Source organism: Callorhinus ursinus, unplaced genomic scaffold (genome assembly GCF_003265705.2).
Source record: "Callorhinus ursinus isolate GAN/ISIS: 27379988/994484 unplaced genomic scaffold, GSC_fseal_2.0 scaffold73, whole genome shotgun sequence".
In the NCBI taxonomy this organism is placed as follows: Eukaryota; Metazoa; Chordata; class Mammalia; order Carnivora; family Otariidae; genus Callorhinus; species Callorhinus ursinus.
This window is the reverse complement of record NW_027397135.1, coordinates 5,975,498-5,990,169: the sequence shown is the minus strand read 5'-3', so window position 1 is coordinate 5,990,169 and position 14,672 is coordinate 5,975,498. Positions and strand designations below refer to the sequence as shown.

General features: G+C 43.3%; 1 protein-coding gene and 1 long non-coding RNA gene across 4 annotated transcripts in view; both read left to right on the top strand.

The window, feature by feature from the left end:
• Window positions 1-14,672, top strand: part of EGFR (epidermal growth factor receptor) — a 200,647-nt gene that overhangs the window by 57,672 nt on the left and 128,303 nt on the right. The gene's annotated exons all lie outside the window — the stretch shown is intronic.
• LOC141371484 (uncharacterized) lies at window positions 8,638-9,437 on the top strand. Its single transcript, XR_012376464.1, has 3 exons — window positions 8,638-8,664; window positions 8,795-8,837; window positions 9,134-9,437. It is a non-coding gene; the product is annotated as an uncharacterized lncRNA (long non-coding RNA).

The window sequence follows — 14,672 nt, the reverse complement described above, 5'->3', positions numbered from 1 at the left end:
ATATAGTAAGGTGATCCGTTTTTGTTTTTGTTTTTTTAATTTTATTTATTTATTTGATAGAGCAAGAGAGCACAAGCAGGGGATTCAGTAGGAGAGGGAGGGGCAGGTTCTGTGCCGAGCAGGGAGCCGATGCAGGGCTCGATCTCAGGACCCTGGGATCATGACCTGAGCCAAAGGCAGAGGCTCAACCGACTGAGCCACCCAGGCGTCCCATGATCTGTCTTTTAAAGGATTGCCATAACTAGAATGGGAAAAGAACCAAAATGTGGAACTTCTGTATCTAATTTCCACATAGAGGTCTGGGATTTACGTACATACATACACACATAAATTCATACAGAAGACAAAACCGCACCACCCTTAAGGTGACAGCAAGATGCTGGAATTGGAAGCCGTCTTTGCGGGCTCGGGCTCCGTGGTCTCTTTTCACAGACGAGAGAATCCAGACAAATGTGGATGGTTCTCTAGTCCTCCAGGGTATGTGGTGATCATGGCTATTGCTTATTAGGAAGTAAACGTGTGCAAGAAGGAATCACTCAAGCTAGGGCTTACATTTTTTCCTACCTTGCTGTTTTCTATCCATAGATAGAATATCTGATCTATGGCTCTGTTTCTCTGATTCCCCCATATCCTGTCTTGCAGATGGGAAAGGAGGTGGAAAAAAGGAAAAAAAAAAAAAAATGAACAAAGCCGGTAGGCTTTCTTCCCAGAAGAATCTTATTTAATCCTAGCTTTCTAAATGTTGCTTTATTCCATGGTAACATGGGTATATACATCTCGCTGGATGTTTTGGTCACTTGGAGCAGGTGAGGTCTGTGCCAGATTCTTCGAACTGGGAGCCATGTAAAGATGAGCCCCAGAGTTAAAATGCTGGCTCTTCACTTATTCCCTCAATGTCTCAGCCTAAAGATCTCCCTACTACCAACCACAGCTTGCAACACTGTTAGGAAGAAGTAGCAAGGAATTTGGAGGATTTGTGTTACAGTTCAAAAGCAGGAAGAGCTATGTGAGTGAAAGAGAGACCTGCCACTCCCATTCCATTAATTATACGTGATAGTGGAAAACTCACAGAGGATACAAATGCATATGCTTCTTTCCAGAGTTGACTTTGTGTGTTTCTGTGTTAAGGCTTTCAGGGGCAAGAGGAGAGAAACCGTCATTGTGAATATATGCTTCAGTTTGTCTTCTGTTACTTACAGTTCTGTTTTACCTATTCTTTTTCTTTTTTAAATTTCAGAATCTTCTAGCACTAAATGAAAATTTCAGGATTTTTTAAAGAAAATTGAAAACAGGTAGCTTGAGTGTATTAAAACACAGGGCCTGGGTTATTCTGTTCCTCACACCCTTTCCTGTATAAATTAGCAGAGTCGTGGTTATTAATCTGCTCTGTTCGATATTATCATCTCTTTCCAAGTGCGGATGTCCTTCCTTCCTACACAGTCTTACCAATGTGCGTGTGCGCGCCTGCAAACACTGGGTAGCTCGCAAGGCCTCTAAATAGATGTGTTTCTGCATATGTTTGGAATCTTTATTTCTAATCAGTACAGAATCACGTGATTCTCTACAAATTGTATATGAAAGAGAAGGAAAAAAAAAACAACGAAATTTATTTTACAAAAATACCCTCAGCACATTTAGGGCACATATACAAAAACGTTCCAGAATGTAGCCTATCTCTTTAAAGACAACACTGTTTTCTGGGCAAGTCAAGGCAAAATATCCAGTAACTTAGCAACATAAACAGAATAGAGGTGATATCGCAGGACATTTTTCTCTTGGATTGGCTCAGAAAGTGCCACAGAGGAAACAGCGAAGAGAACCCTGAAATACATCAGTGCCGTTAGTAGGTATCCTACAGAAATACGTGCACGTTCCCCGAAACTCCCTGACGAGGACTTCGAATGCAGCGCTCCTTTTGTATGTAACCTGCAGGAGAGTGAAATGTGCATGGTTTATAAATTTCAAGTGCAAACCTGTTTTTAAATTTACATGACATTACTTTAAGTGTCATAGTTACCACTAGCAAAATAATTTGAGACTTTCTTCTTCAAGGCACTTTGCTCAGACTTTGACACATACAGTTTACTGACAGTGGGTTGATGGTAGTGCTTTATTTGTCGAGTTTTATCACAGTGACAAAGCCCGTGCCTCGGAGTCGGATGAATGAGGTACAAATCCCAGCTGTCCTCCTTAGCAGCTGTGGGCTTTTAGGAAGTTCCTTAAGTCACCTGTGCCTGCGTTTTTTTGTGAGACCGTGAAGCTAATCCTTGCACTTCCCTTGAAGGGCTGTGGTGTGGGGGGTGGGCTGGTGGGTGAGCAGGGGAGCAGGGCCGGGCACATGGTATGTCGGCTGTCATTAATGATGCCTCCAATGGGCTTCCCCGTTTAGGGAAGAGACCTCTTGCCGAGGCACCAACTACATAAGGACCGTTTCATGTCAACTCCGTTCACTGTGTTCACGAACAGGACCAGAGTCAAACTGCTTAGTTATGTTTACATAAATACTGGGAAATGCTTTTAAACACTTGGTGTTTTGTCTCCTTTTGTGGTCCTTAAACAGGTCTCTGAAAGTTGACGGGGCACATGTAAAGATGTCAGGAGCCATCCCACATCTCCAAGTGAATCGGTTTCCCTGTGTATTTGCCAGTTTCTAAAATGTCACATGCAAAGGACTTCCACTAATTTATTTTAGGCACATAGCTACAGTTCAGTTCATTTCACCATTTGGAAAGTTTCCTAGCAGACTAAAATTTCTCATGCTGGACGCCTGGGTGGCTCAGTCGGTTAAGTGACTGCCTTCGGCTCAGGTCATGATCCCAGGGTCCTGGGGTGTAGCCCCGCATCGGGCTCCCTGCTCGGCAGGAAGCCTGCTTCTCCCTCTCCCACTCCCCCTGCTTGTGTTCCCTCTCTCGCTGTCTCTCTCTCTCTGTGTCAAATAAATAAATAAAATCTTAAAAAAATAAAATTTCTCATGTTAACATCTGATTACTTTTAGATAAGAAATATTCAGGCTTTGCTGTATCTGATCACCCTTGCAGGGCAGGCTTCCGGCTAACGACCTGACCAGTTTTGTCATAGTTTTCCCTCCCTTGCAGTGATGCAAACATCAAATCTCTGTCTTTTTTTCTGTTATTTAACCGTTTAATTATGACTCTTCCAAATACTCAATTCAAATATGTCCAAGATCCAAGGCTGGGTGATCAGTTATTGGGAAACATCATAATGTGATGGCTGAGTACCATCACCCACATCAGACTAACGGGTTCTGTGTGCCCACTGTTCCCGGGTGTGAGTATCGTGCCTTCCTAGTAAGACTTTTTTGAGGATAAAATCAAACACTCACCGACAGACTTTAGCATGGTGTATGGACAAGGCATCTGCCGTAATGCTTCTGCAGTCACCTGGATCGACCCCACGCCCAGTGTAGACACTTGCAATGATATATGCGTATTACCCCAAACCCCTTGTCTCCCAACTTTCGATGCAGCTCACGGTCTGTGGCCCCTAGGGAAGTGAAATGTGTTAACATTTTATAAAGTTCAAGTGTGAACTCAGTTTTGAATTTACAGAACATTATTGGCTCTTGGCTGCTGATAAGAGAATTTATGTCTATGCACTCTGTCCCATTTTCCCCTGAGGGAACCAAGGAACACACATTACTTTCTAGAGTCATCTAAATCCCATTCCTGTTCTTTTGCCACACTGTTAATTATATAGAGACATCCACACCTACATCAGATTTGGTTTTCCCTAACTCTTAAGATGTTATCAGCTTTGTATTAAAAAAAAAAAAAGCAAGCAAATTTGCTATTTACTCTGGCCCTTAGTCAAGCAATTATAACAACTATAACATAACATTTCTCCTTCAAGATTTTTGCACACTGACAGGGATATAATGTCCTCTACAAGTAATAAGTTTTAGGCAAATTATAATTAAAATACTGGTTACATCTCTTTCCCTTTAGAATTGACATAAAAATTTCTTAGACCGTGTAAAAGTAGGCATGGGGCCGGTGGAGGGCTTACTCTGATCACATGTTCGGCGGTGACCGGTGGCCATGAGTGGCTCTCTCGTTCACTATTTGTGGTTCTCTGGTAGTACTCAGCCACATTATGTTATTCCCGCAGTGCCGTGGCTCATTCTAAGGTACACACTATTAACCCCAAGAGAAAACAGAGAGGCTGGCGCCGCACCCTTCTTGCTTGCTCTGAGTCATGCTGCAAATGTTTCAGAATATCTGTTTTCACAGTGAGTCCTCATCTAGATCCACGGACAACTTCTGGAGAACCATGTGTTCACTATAACATCCCATTTTGATCTCCCCACCATCACTGATCGATTACTTCATGACTTTTTTACTCATGCTATGTTTGCATTCTTGGCATGTCCAGGTTAGAACTGAAAATATGAAGATGTCATCAAAACAGAGCGCTGGCTAACAGCTGGTTCCCTTGTTGGGTTTGTGTATGTAAAATACAAACGCAGAGTGTAAGTCGTGACATCATATTTCACTCAATGTGAAAGGCCACTAAAAGTTTTTTCAGAATTATTTTTGAGACTAATGGATTTTTTAAAAACACCTGTTTTAGGGGCACTTGGGTGGCTCAGTCAGTTAAGCGTCCAACTCTTGGTTTCAGCTCAGGTCATGATGTCATGGGTTGTGAGATCGGCCCACATTGGGCTCCATGCTTAGCGCAAAGTCTGCTTGAGATTGTTTTCCTCCGCCCTTACCCCCACTTGCTCGTGTGCTCTAGCATGCGCTCTCTTGCTCTCTCTAAAAATAGATAAATCTTTTTAAAAATCCTAATTATTTTAAACATCTTGCTTGGGCGCCTGGGTGGCTCAGATGGTTAAGCGTCTGCCTTCGGCTCAGGTCATGATTCCAGAGTCCTGGGATCGAGTCCCGCATCGGGCTCCCTGCTCCTTGGGGGCCTGCTTCTCCCTCTGCCTCTCTCTCTCTCTCTCTCTCTCTCTGTATCTTGTGAATAAATAAAAATAAAATCTTAAAAAAAAATAAAAATAAACATCTTGCTTGTTCCCCAAACACCTGATGCTTTTACCTAGGATATATACGGTATTATTAAAGAATATAAAACATTTAGGGATGCATTTTTTATATTATAAACTACTACTACAAATTGGCCCATTCATTGAAGTCAAAAGAAATTTGTAATTAATTAGTAAGCTGATTAGCTGGCAAAATCAATATTATTTTTTCTTAAGGTAGCTGAGAAATAATGGCTAACCTGTCATTCTAATTACTAAAAAAAGAGTTCTCTTTATAAGGGTATTTCAACAAAACATTGTCATCCAGAATTTGAACCTTATGATTGTAAAGTATTTTTTTTTTTAAAGATTTTATTTACTTACTTGCTAGAGACACAGCGAGAGAGGGAACACAAGCAGGGGGAGCAGGAGAGGGAGAAGCAGGCTTCCCGTGGAGCAGGGAGCCCGATGTGGGGCTTGATCCCAGGACCCTGGGATCATGACCTGAGCCGAAGGCAGACGCTTAACCACTGAGCCACCCAGGTGCCCCTGTAAGGTATTTTCGAAATCTGTTTTACACATCTTTAGTGAAGGTTCTTACTGAAAGAGTCACATGAATGGAAAATCCATATAAAAAAACAACGTAGGAAGATAGCTCACAATACTAGTAAAATCATTTTGTCACCGACTTAAAGCTTTTACAGAATTCTTGTAAGTAAATAGAAGGTCAAGGGTATGTGGGTAGCCAGAAACTTCAACTAACTGCTAGAGCAGGATCAAGAGGTTCTCGTCTTCATTCCTCTAAAGGGAGGAGCAAATTGACACAGTGGAAGGTAAAGCTAAACGAAACAAATGTTTTAAATAATTCCACTGAGCAGAGGGCACCACCTACGACAATTTGGACTGCACTGGTCTTTGTACTCTTATACCCTTGTTTTAGGATGAGCAGAGCCTCCCGCTTCTCCAGCACCTGGAGCCATGTTCCTTTGGGTCTTAGCCCTTCTTACGGAGGTCATTTTGTCAATTGAGTTATAAACACAATAACAGAAGTTCCTGTCTTCGGGCTTTTATAATAGAAACATTATATCGAATTTCAGAATAGGCTCCCTGGGGAGAGAACATAGCAACAACAATGACCCAAACAGAAAAAGAAACGTGGTGGATTTGGGACCAAAAATGTCAATCTGATTTTCCCCCGGATTTGGTCACACTCACATCACAGCTGACACATAGCTGTGTCTCTCCCAAGCCTTGGCACCGTGTCTTCTTGCTCATGATTACGACAGGTTACCTGAAGCCCAGGTTCCTCTGACACGGACCCTTGAGGAGGCGGAGCCAGCCGCGGTGGTGGGGACGATGCTTCAAGGCTATCAGAAATGCACAGCTGCCTTCTCTGGCAAGCTCCGAGCTACACGATGTACTCTGGAATTGGAATGCTTGATTTTTTTTCAGTTGGTTTGTAAATAGGATTGCACAAAAATCCATGCAAATCAACTCTCCAGATCAGAATTTGCTCAGCTGAAAAGACCATTAAATTAGATGGGCTGGCTTTCAGTTGGTTGGGGGGGGGCAATAATGTAACTCTGCCTAACAGTCCTTTAAAAAAGACAGACAAGCACATTACATGATAGTTTCCATTAGACTGGAAATGTCCAAGCCTGTTTAGCTCGGTTGCTTGTCCTTGTCTACTTTCCCAGCCTAGCAGTTATCCATTAGTAATTAGTCATGAATGGGGCATTTGATATTAAAGCATCTCATTTAAGGTACTGTTGCTGTTTGTTACGACATTCTATTAGAATTTTTTTTTTATCAGCTTGAAATGTACTAAAATCCAAACTATATGGTGAGCTTTCTTAGTTTTTCATGGGGCATACCTAACTGAAATTCTGAATTGAAATACGATTCTCATCCTAATAAGGGGCACTACAAGACAGTTTTGTCATCAAGACTCAGGGGTCCCAGTAAAAGCTGGCTACATGGATTAGAGGGAATCCTGAAAACCACTGTGCTTTTTCGTTTTTGTGATTAAAATTTTCAGGATATTATGTGGCCTGTACTTAGGGACACAATGTCAACAAGAAATCTCTTATTTTTTAAAAGATTTATTTATTTATTTTAAAGAGAGACAAAGAGCATAAGTTGGGGAAAGGGCAGAGGGAGAGAATTCCTCAAGCAGACTTCCCTGCTGAACAGAGAGCCCGATGCGGAGCTCAATCCCAGGACCCCGAGATCATGACCTGAGCCTAAATCAAGAGTCAGATGCTCAACCGACTGAGCCACCCAGGTGCCCCAATAAATCTCCTTTCTATTTCTATCATCTAGAATACCTATTTTGACAGACACACACACCCCCCCCACGTATACACCAGCCTGAAATAACCAAGCAAACACACACGCGCACTCCGCTACCTTCATCTATATCATTTCTATGAAATATAGCTCATCTGAATGTGACTTACTTCATACCTGATCCCTGCTTCTCCCAACAGTCTTCCCTGCAAAGCAAATTTCTTATCCTTTGAATTTCTTTTGTAGAATATATGGCCCATTCACCCCTGGAGGAGTTATTTGTATATATGTGGTCCCTCCTTTACTTAGAATATAATGTCCTCAGAGCTCTGAATATCCCTTTGTTTATTTGGACCTTTGTAATGCCTGCCACCCTGTCATTGGCATTGTCCTGCACGCTGTCAATAAATCTGTGATGAATAAAACAGCAAGAGAATGAGGGAAATTTACTAGCCACCAAAGATCTGAACCTTCTCTGCTTTGGTGTTTGAAAACTGAGTTCACTACCATTATAGGACATAAAAGGCAGAATGAAAATTGTACAAAAATCCATTTTAATACCAGTATGTCAGTAGAAGTGAACAAACACCTATGTAGTGAGGAGTTGATAAGTTGATAAGGATTCGATGTCTTGAGGAGCTTTATTACAGATGTTTAATTAGACTCAAAAATTCCAAAAAGGATCCTTAGATCCGATCTTCATCCTTTGTAAATGTCGGTGAAAATGGGCAGTTTAATACTCTGCACTAGATGTGGTGTTCTTTAAAAGACACATCGGTGTGCCTGGCATAGGACCTCGGGCACATGGAAATTCTTTGATAATTATAGAATAAGATTGCAAGGTAAAAGATCATATTAAGACTGAAATTGTTTTCCTGGGTGGTTACAATTGTAAATAAATATTTTGCACGAAATAATTGTACAATTTTATTGCAAAATTTTCTGATCTTGGTCTTGTCATTTATATAGACAAATAAAAACCCATCTTCCCTATTTTCCTCTCTAGCCGCAAGAAGTAGGTTATGTGTTGTACGCTCTTTCACCTGCCCTGCCATACAAACCCTGGTCTGAAATGTTCTGGGAGGCCACAGAGACTCTTTGGAGCTAGAGTTGGTTAAGTCCTCGTAAAAAGAGGCCTCGGGAGGGTACTTTTCTGGATGTAGCCTTGGTTTTCCTTTTAAACTAAGGTAGCAACAGACAGCTGGACATTGTCCCCTGGGCTGGGACTGGAGGGCAGGCTCTGACGCCACTGGGCTTCGTTTTGTTTGGCTAGCAAAGCTTCACACAATTGTAATGTTTCACCAGCTAAACATTATCATAGTAAAGCCAATGAACTGTGGGTGTGGAGGTAGAGGAGGAGGCGAGGCCCTTGAGCTGGCTCTCTTGGGGTAAAGTACACAGTGGGCCTGGCTTCCGGCTCTGGGCAGAGGAATTGTCTAGAATAAGGCTGCATATACCCCTCTTGGCTTTCTAGAAACTTTGGAGTGTTTACCCTTTCCCTTTTTTGATACGTTCTAGTTCCTGAGCCTTCTGTTGCTTGTGGGCATGTGGAGAGGGGAAGGTAAGGGAACAGGGTGACGGCTTATGGGGGCCGAGGGTGGGAGGGGAAATGAGGACCCTGCCCTCCATGCCCCACCCCATGCCTTCCCTGACGCCCACAATAGTCCCAGAAAGGTTTCTCTTTACAGCCATACCTTTAGGTATTCCACTGTCTCCAGAGGTACCATATGCATTTAAAACATACCTTTTTACTTTATTTTCCTTAATACTTAGAATATCTGCTGAATGTACTACTCCAGATAAGACCTACATCTGCAAAGAGTTTATAAACTTCTTCCTCCTTTTCTCTGATCCCAGTGCCCTGAGGAGAACTGTGTTTATACACTATCATGTGTCTTTCCACACCTGGAGAAAATGTTCATATGTACTTTGAGGAGCACACTGATGCTGCGGTGGATGAGTCTGCAGGGCTAAGGAACTGCCCATGTGGGCCGGAGTGATAAGAGCTTGGATGCTATGACGGGTCCACAGACGGGGCTCTGCTCAGGACCCAGGTTTGGGCTGCCCGTGGACAGTGCGAGGTTTCTGGGTCCCAGAGTATCTGCTCCACCACCTTTGCCTTCTCCACAGAGAAATGGGGGTGAGACAAGGGAAGAAAAAGGTTCAGCAGCCCCACTGTTTTGTGTGGCCCCCACATCTTGGGGGGGCATAGAGCACAGTGCTAGGACAGGTCACCAGGGTAACTTAGCCCACCTCGTCGGAGGCCGATGAGACAAGGACGGACGGGCCTCCAGGGCTGGATGGAGCAGAAACACTTAACAGAGGGTTGAGCTGGAGCACCTGGGGAGGTGCCGAGAGTGGGGACCACCGTGTTGGAAGAGGGACAGGCAGGTGAGCAAGGGGACGCTTTGGGGAAGCTCAGCTACGCAGGGAGGAAGATGGGCACCTCCAAGAGTGTGGCTGCCATTAGAGGTGGGAGGAGCTCCATTGGTATGTCTGACGTGCTGAAAATTACTTAAGAAAAGAAACCGAAAATGTTAGGATTGCGTATTTTTACTTTCTTCCCCACAAAGCCTGTTCTTTCCATTGTTCTTCCTTTCACGGCCAAAATTAGGTAATGAGTGCGGTGGGCGTTAAATCCTGTGTGCATTAAATTTTGATATTTGATTCATCGTGGATTTTATGACTTCTATTTGGGTTGTTAGAAATACGGCAATGAATATTATTCTCATTACACAGTCTTTTGCTGTCCCCTTCGATTAAAATGCATGAGGAGCGGGCCCTGCTTCCTTCTGACCTTCCATCATGAAACTAGCCCTTTCTCCCCTGGCCCACACATCTTCCAAAGCTGGCAACATTTAAGCTGTGGCCGGAAGTAGACATTTGTATATCTTGAGAGTTTTGTGTATGTTCTGTATATGAATCTTTGGTCAGATATGTGGTTTTCAGATATTCACTCTCAGTCTGTACCTTGTCTTTTCAAGTACAGGGCCTTTTGCTGAACAAAAGTTTTTAATTATGAAGTCTAATTTATCCACTTTTTTTTTCTTTTATGGCTCCCTTTTTTTTGCATCATGTCTAAGAACTTTGCACTGAAGTCTGAATCCTAAAGGTCTTCTCTTATGTTCTCTTCTAAAAGTTTCATAGTTTTGTGTTTTAGACATAAGACTAGGATCCATTTTGAGTTCATGTTTGTATAGTGTGTGAAGTTTAGGTAGAGGTCATTTTTTTTTTTTTTTTTTTTTTTTCCTTCCCTCCCCAATTGGTCCAGCACCATTTGGAGAAAAAAAACTACCTGATTTCAAGCTTGATTCTATAGCCATAATATTCAGGAGCTCTTGTTTCTGTTTGTTTTGTTTCTAACAACTATTGGTCACTGCAGCATGGATGTGGTAGGGACAAATGTGGGACATTCCACTCTGTTGAGCTACAGTCTGAGGTGACGCAGTGATATTAATCATTTATCAGGAGGTCGGGGCGAGGAAAATGTCCTGCAGAAGGTACACATCAAAGAATGGGAGGTCAGTCCTGGATCTTAAATGCTTGAAAAGCATTCCTGATTGCCGCGTTATGTCAAAGAGTTTTACAGGTAGAATTTTTCCTCATGGAAAGCAGCAGCGATTTAATCTGAACAGAAAGCATTTTGAAATGTGCTCTTGGCAGGGCTCGTTGCTGATAGGCAGTGGAAATGATTAACAGGGGAGTTATCAACTGTGGACTTTTGGTAGCAGAGGGAACATTATCTTTCACTGTGGTGGGCCTGGGACACATACCCTAGATATTGGCAATTATCACATCACCCACTAACCTGGAATAGGACTGACCAATGTCTGCACAGCTCCTGGGTTCCTGCAGAGTGGGCGAAGTTTGTTTTTAATTTGCAAGCTGTTTTCCTCTCTCCAGAACACGCTGTCAGTGTTTTCTTGTTTATTCTATAAGGAATTTTTGGAACCACTTGTAAACGCCCAAAATGGTGGCACAAGAAAGGCAACAAGATAATACAAATGTTCAGTGACTTTCAAACCATTTTTAACCTTACCAAAGTAAGAAATGTGTTTTAAAATCAGGACCTGTGCAGCTATATATAAAGTTTTGTGAAGTAATTACTATCTTGTCAGTACCTCGTTGAGTAGAGGGATAGCCTTAACCTCCCGTGTCTATAGAAGATGCATCATCCCACCTTATTCCCTGATCCTCTCCCTTTTGCTGCGCCCCCCCGACCCTACACTTCCTTCATAACCATCTTTGTTTTCCTTTCATTTCCTTTGTCTCCTACCTATGACTTTATAGCCTTTTGGAAACTTGCACAGAAACAGTTTATTGAAACTCAGCTGGTGGCCCCAGGGCTAAAGAGATTCCTTAGACACAGAACCACCGAGAGGAGCAAAGCAGTGCCGCATTGTCATGTGGTTGTTTTCCAGAACCTCCAGCAAGGAGTTGTTTCATGAAAAATTATTGTCCAAGGTTTGCATTTTCATCCCCCGGTCTACATACATAATGGGCCACTCTTCCATCTCTGGAAGGCAGTGTGTCCGAGACCCTTCCTTGGAGGTCTGGTGGGAGTGGCAGGTTCGGGCAATCATAGTGTATTAGTTCCTAAGAACTAATAGCAAATACAACCAACCATAGCAAATTAAAACCAACTGGGTGGCTTAAAACAACAGAAATGTATTCGCTCACAGTTTTGGCAGTCAGAAGCCCAAAACCAAGGTGTTGGCAGAACCGTGCTCTCTCTCAAACCAGTAGGAGAGAATCCTCCCTTGCCTCTTCCTAGCTTCTGGTGTTGCCAGAAATCCTTGGTATGTCTTGCCTTGTGGATGAGTCACTCCAGTCTGTGGCTCCATCATCACATGGAATTCTCCAGTGTGTCTGTTTCTATGTCTTCACTAGGCATTCTCTTCTCTGTATAGGTGTTCAAACTTCCCTCTTCTGAGAAGGACACTAGTCACTGGATTAGGGCCCACCCTAATCCAGCATGACCTCATTTTAACTTGATTACATCTTCCAAGGACCAGTTTCCACATAAGGTCTCAGTCACAGGTACCAGACAGAGATTAGGACTTGAACATGTCTTATTGAACCATTCAAGTCACAGCACAGTCATTTATATATACTCCTCCCTCAGGACTTTGAGTTTGGTGGTCTTAACCATGACAGTATCAATAATAGCCACAGACAGCTGACCTCGAAAGTGAAGGCCTTCCTTTGGATTTTCTTCATGACTCACTCCTCTGAGTCCTTGCCACAGTCCAGGACTGTAGCAGATGCCTGTGCCCGTTCCATAGAGCTCTCTGTGGAATACTGCCTTTGGTGACCACATCACGAGAATGATCCTAAGACAGAGACCGCGGTAAGTGGAATAGAATTCGGGAATTTATTCATAACAAGGTCAAGGCAAAGTCAGCTGCTGAGATGCAGGGTGGAAGAAAGCTGGCTTAACAGATGCAACTGCGGAAAATCATTGGTTTAGTTTACCATAGTGGAATAAAAGCCCAAACTGTGATGTTGGAGCAAACTACCACAAATGTCATGGCTTAAAACAACACAACACGGGTACCATCACATTGTTTCTGTGCTGTGTTCTTGGGGTCTCCCAAGGCTGGGTTCTCATCTGGAGATCCCAGTTCTCCAGGTTCATCCGGGTTGTTGGCAGAATCCAGTTCCTTGAGGTGATAGGACTGAGGCCTGTGCTCATCGAAGCTGCCGCTCTCCATAGCCTCCTCCCAGTAGAGCTGTTTGCTTCTTCACGGCCAAAGCATCTCCTGTCAGCGACTGTGTAGACCTTTGTTCAAAGCTTTTACCTGACTGGGTCAGGCCCACCCAGGGTATATCTCCCTTTTGATTTGGGACCTTAATGACATCATGCAAAATCCCTTCACCTTTGCCATTTGCCTAATCCCAAGAATATTACCCATCACACATTTGGGTCAAGTTGCAGTAAGGGATAAGCAAGAGGTATGAAGTCGGACAAGCTTATGTTGGTCAGAAGTGCTCATTTCCAAAGCTGCACTTGGGAAGGGTGTTTGCAAACTGAAACGGGCTAAGAGGTAGGGAAGGCGCTTGGAAAAAGTCCCAACCACGGATAAAGACGGGGAGGGGTGCTTTTGTGGGGGGAACTAAGAGAGGATATAATAGTTGTCTTCAGTATTTGGAGGGCAGTTACTGGGAGGAAGAATTTGTCGTGCTGGTGTTCTGGCCTCAGACAGGAGCGATGAGATGCCCCGAGGCACTCAGTCCAGCCCGATGCCTGCTGCATTCCAGCTCGGTCACTTGTAGGAATTCCAGAGGAGTGCAGCCTGACCATAATCTTTAGCCATCAGACGTGTTGCGGACACTCAGTAAAATGTGGCATTCGGTTTTCTTTGGAATGATCTACTAAAGGGCATGCTCAAATCCAAGAAAGGTATTTCCTTGCCTGTTCCATTTCTCTAGACCCTCAAATGATCATTTAGCAACAGAAAGTCAGGACACCAGAAGCCTTCAAAAGTGGACCACAGTCAGCCTGCCTTGAATAAAAACACCCTCACAGGTGTTTTTATATTTCATCAAGTAATGGACACATACCAGATTGAAAACAATACTAAAGGCCACGTTATGAATGGTATCATGCCCGAGGTATGAGAGAGTTGACATGTCAGTTGCTCCTTTTCCCTCGCATTCTTGCAAATCCTTTCAGTATAAAAAACCCCAAGTCATTCCGTATTCCTGAAGGCTGCTGAATGCATCTCTTCTTCCCTGGGTTTCTGTATGGTGGAGTGGAAAGCACATGGGCTCCTGGGTCAGAGAGGCACTGGCTTTTTAAATCCCAGGTCTGCCCTACTCCTGAGCCCCTAGACGTCACTCCATCACAGCCCATTTTATTCTCTATAAAGTAGGGGTGATTCTTATCTCTAAAGGAACAGAAGCATACAGTCCATAGTTGGTGCTTCCAAAGTAACATTTCTGCTGCTTCCGGAAAAATTACATCGGAGGTAACTGGACAAGAATCCCTGAACATTTAGAAATTTGGTTTTAGCCATACCATAAAGTCAGTGGTATGAAAATCTGCTAAAGAAGATTTGCTGAATATCAGGGCAGAGGAGAGAATTGACGTGTAAGGCGTGTTTCTGTCTACCAGCTGGATACTGGGTTCTTTATATATCATATCTTTTAATTCTCACAAATAACTTTTTAGTCCAAAAATAAGGAAATATGGGTTCATCGTGGCCCCAAGAGACAGTGGGGATGCAGAATGCGGGCTCATGTGTATTTTGCTCCAGGTTTCGTCTGCCCTGGTTTGACAATACTCATGATTTGTGTTGGAACATGACCCTGCCCCGGAAGCAGATGACCCTCTTCCCCTAATAACTTCCTTTGTGTCTCGTCCATAGTTTAAGACCATTATGAATAGTACTGT